This window comes from Bos mutus, chromosome 1 (assembly GCF_027580195.1).
Source record: "Bos mutus isolate GX-2022 chromosome 1, NWIPB_WYAK_1.1, whole genome shotgun sequence".
Classification (NCBI taxonomy): Eukaryota; Metazoa; Chordata; class Mammalia; order Artiodactyla; family Bovidae; genus Bos; species Bos mutus.
In genome coordinates, this window is record NC_091617.1 from 35,575,267 (window position 1) to 35,579,888 (window position 4,622).

Genomic DNA, 4,622 nt, shown 5'->3' on the forward strand with positions numbered 1-4,622 from the left:
AGTTTAAAAATTAAATAAAATTAGGAAAAAAAAAAAAAAAAAGCAATGAAGATAATGTCACACTCACAGATAAAGCCAAAGATGATTTGGTTTTGTGCCTACTGTTCTCATTCTTGATGACTTTGGTGCTTTGGGAAGTTTTCTACAGAAGAGCACAGGTATTTGAGTCTCTAGCTTCACTTTCTAAGCAGTTTGGTAGAATACCATACTCTAATAAATTTAACCTCACATCTATTAGGATCACCTTCCTTAGTTTCTTGCCTATGGTCATGGTCTATTTTTTTAATAAAAATTTTTAATTTTTAAAATTTACAGGACAGTTAACAAAGTTAAAACAGAGAGATTTCATATACCCCTCAGCAATTTCAATTTCCCATAATGATATCATCTCATATTATATCACTGAGTGAGTGAGTGAAGTCGCTCAGTTGTGTCCAACTCTTTGCGACCCCATGGACTGTAGCCTACCAGACTCCTCTGTCCATGGAATTCTCCAGGCAAGAATACTGGAGTGAGTTGCCATTTCCTTCTCCAAGGGATCTTCCTAACCCAGGGATTGAACCTGGGTCTCCTGCATTGCAGGCAGACGCTTTAACCTCTGAGCCACCAGGGAAGCCCTGGTTATTATTATTATATTATATCATTAGTACATTACTATTTAGTTGGGTTTCACCAGTGATTCTAAAAATGCCCCTTTTATTTTCCAAGATCTAATCCAAGGCAATTTTTCATGTCTCTTGGATCTCATCAAGTCCATGATAGTACATGATAATGTATCATTCTTTCCATGATTTTCAGTCTTAAGGAGGTGTGTGGAGAATGCCCTTCATACTTGGACTGACTGGCTGAAGCTTTCTCATGATTAGACTTGTGTGATGTGTGTTGGGATGAATAGCTCTGAGATTAAATGCCCTTTTCACCACATTTTGTCAGGTGGCACACGGTATCAACATGCTTTGGTACTATTGGTGTTAATCACTTATTTAAGATAGCATTTGTCAATTTTCTCCTTGTAGAGTTACTAGCTGCCCTTTCCACAGTCTAGTCATTGGAAGCAAAACACAAATCCACAAATAACCTGAAGGAGTGGAATTGAAATTTCACCTCAGAAGAGGGGTATTTCTTTTATATTATTTGGAATTCTTTTCTCTCTCATTTATTTATTTATTCTCCTATTTATGTCCTTATGGATCCAGGCATATTGCAATCCAATGTCAAGTTACTTATTTTGTCACTCATTTTATTCCCATTTTGACTATCAGAGGCTCTTTCCGGTTGACACCTGAATGCCTTTGCCACGACCTTTTGCTTTTGACTTTGGAGCATTGCTTTCAACTTTGGAGCATTGCTTTCTAGTACTGCCCAATGCTCCAGGGCTCATGTTGCATATTATCTGCTTCTGTCCTAGAATAAGCTATTTGTCCTATGGTCCTTGGCAACTTTAGAGAAAGGTATTTAAAAACTGAGAATTCAGCGGTAGGGGGAACATAGTTTGCTTTTGCAGTTAAATCCAATTCTGCTGCTTCCACATTCTCTTTCAACAAACAATATTAGCACTAACCTGATCACTGGGGAGAAAAGAAAACTAAGTTTTTCTCCTTCTCTTTGCCTCATGTCACTAGGAATACGTGGAAACATAGGCAGATTACCTTAAAATCACAAAAAATTTATATTGTACAATTTGATTCTTCCTCACAAAGTTTTGGTTTTATTGAGAAGTGGGTTGGGCAGCGATGATCTAAGGAAGGTGATTATCTTTTCCCTGACAGCTCAGTTGGTAAAGAATTTGCCTGCAATGCATGAAACCTGGGTTTGATTCCTGGCTTGGGAAGATCTGCCCTTGAAGGGATAGGCTACCCACTCCAGTATTCTTGGGCTTTCTTTGTGGCTTATCTGGTAAAGAATCTGCCTGCAATGAGGGAGACCTGGGTTCAATCCCTGGGTTGGGAAGATCCCCTGGAGAAGGGAAAGGCTACCCACTCTAGTATTCTGGCCTGGAGAATTCCATAAATTCTTCATGGGTTATAGTCCATGGGACGCAAAGAGTCGGACATGACTGAATGACTTTCACTCACTCACTCATATAAAACATTTGCATAATTTAAATGTCAAATACTCCTATGATGGAAAAAAATACATCTTTTTGTACCATCAGGATGTTTCTTGTCATCCCCGTGTAATAAAAGTAATAAAGCAAAGATTTTGACCCCACTGACCTTGTTGCCTCAGCAAAGTATGCACTTATGATTCTGCTTTAGTACATTGGTTCAGGTGATGGGGTCTGTGGGGACATATCTGCTGGGGATGCAGCTGCAATATTTGGGACTTCGACTAATGATGGGGTAGGAGATGTAAGTAAACTAGAGGAAGGCTATTAAAACTAGAGGAAGGCTATTATGTGGGGGAAGGTGAACTTTATTGTACAGTACTCTGAAAAGCACCCCCACGTTAGAGGGCACACTGACTGCATTGATCTCGGCACTTCAGTACATTGTTCTGGGTTTCATTGCCCTCTAGAAAACTGCACGAATCATAGGTTTTCTTGAAAAATCTATTATCTTTTAAAAAATACATTAAAACCTACCTTAAGAGTCAAGAGTGGAAAAAGCTCTGTCAGTACAATTAATATTTGGCTGATTAGTGAGAAATAATTGGTCATTTCAGTCACATTCAGTAGGAAAAGATCCCTATGGTTTCATATACATTATTATAATTGTCAGCTTAGTTAATATCTTACAAATGAGACATAAAACTTAGGAGAAATTGGTTCACCCTTATTACAACTGCAGTGATGGAAGCAAACATCATCATATATAACATCTGAGGTATAGTTTACAAACTCCTGTATAATTTGCCTTTGTGGTGAAAATTTGTCCTCTTAATTTTTTGAATGCCACCCAGGTAATTTCACTTTAGGAGTAGAAAATGTGGAGTTGAATGGCCTGGGTTCACAGACCTAGGTCTACCACTAACTAGTTGAGTGAACTTGGCCAAGTTAACTGCTCTTGCCTTGGTTTCCTCATCAGAAAAGTGTGAACAACAACATATTTCTGGTCTGTAAGCCTCACAAAATCATTTAGTTTGTGCTAGAGCCAGTTCCTGGAACAGCATATGAGTTGTACTTGTCTTTATTAAAATTATAAGTATCTACTTGAGAATTAAATTTTTTTAAAAATTTCTTTTTAAAATTGTCATGGCAATAAAATTTATAGGAAATACTAAATTATAAACAAAGAAAGATGAGACAAGAATTCATTGTGTCAAAGTGAGGTGAAAGATTTGTCTCTACTTTGTAGTAAATGACTTCATTGTTCACATCTGAGGAAAATCCTTTGGGTAGAGAGAAAGAGGAAGTTCTACCACAGTTGACAGAAGGTCGTAGGGGAGATTGTGGAGGAACCAGTGCCAGGGGCAGGGGAGGGACAGCAGCAATGGTACAGGGAGGGTGGCCATCCAGCCCGAAATCCTGGAAAGTCATAGGGGAGATTGTGGAGGAACCAGTGCCATGGGCAGGGGAGGGTGGCCATCCAGCCCGAAATCCTGGAAAGTGCTGCACGAGCAGACAGGGCAGCCAAGCTCCTTGTCCACACCTGACTAGAACCTGAATTTTCTCTCTTAAATTACTCCAAACCCAAGAGGAGTCCTCCCAGTGTTGGGTGTTTGTGGGGCATGGTGATAGCAATGCTGGATTTTCCAGTCCCTAGTGTTTTGAGCTCTACTGTCATTAATACACTTTTAGAATGATAAAAAGAAAATACTTGAGGTTTTTCTTTAAAAACTTCCCTTTCTGGCATAAAATCTTGATTTAGAGGAAATACTCGAGAAAAAACTAAATGATTTCCTCCTTTTGTTGTTCAGTTGCTCAGTTGCGTCCAAATATTTGCGACTCCACAGACTGCAGAAAGCCACCAGGCTTTCCTGTCTTTCACCATCTCCCAGAGCTTGCTCAAATTCATCCATCAAGTAAGCGATGCCATCCAACCATCTCATCCCCTGTCGTCCCCTTCTCCTCCTGCCTTCAGGCTTTCCTAGCATGAGGATCTTTTCTAATGAGTCAGTTCTTCGCATCAGGTGGCTAAAGTATTGGAGCTTCAGCATCAACATCAGTCTTTCCAACAAATATTCAGGGTTGATTTCCTTCAGGATTAATTGGTTTGATCTATTCTCTGTCCAAGGGATTCTCAAGAGTCTTCTCCAACACCACAGTCCAAAAGCATCACATTCTTTGGCACTCAGCCCTCTTTGGGGTCCAAATCTCACATCCATACATGACTGCTGGAAAAACCATAGGTTTGACTACTCGGACCTTTGTCAGCATAGTACTGTCTCTGCTTTTTACTACGCTGTCTAGGTTTGTCATCACTTTTCTTCCAACGAGCAAGTGTCTTTTAATTTCATGGCTGCAGTCACCGTCCACAGTGATTTTGGAGCCCATGAAAATAAAGTCTCTCACTGTTTCCATTTTTTCCCCATCTATTTTCCATGAAGTAATGGCACCAGATGTCATGATCTTCATTTTTTGAATGTTGAGTTTTAAGCCAGCTTTTTCACTCTCCTCTTTCACCTTCATCAAGATGCTCTTTGGTTCCTCTTTGTTTTCTGCCATAAGGTGCATATCTGAG

The 4,622-nt window shown here is 39.6% G+C and overlaps 1 non-coding gene across 1 annotated transcript; it reads right to left on the bottom strand.

Moving 5' to 3' along the window:
• Nucleotides 1-540: 540 nt before the first annotated feature.
• Nucleotides 541-613, bottom strand: TRNAC-GCA (transfer RNA cysteine (anticodon GCA)). Its single transcript has one exon. It is a non-coding gene; the product is annotated as a tRNA-Cys (tRNA).
• Nucleotides 614-4,622: the final 4,009 nt, after the last annotated feature.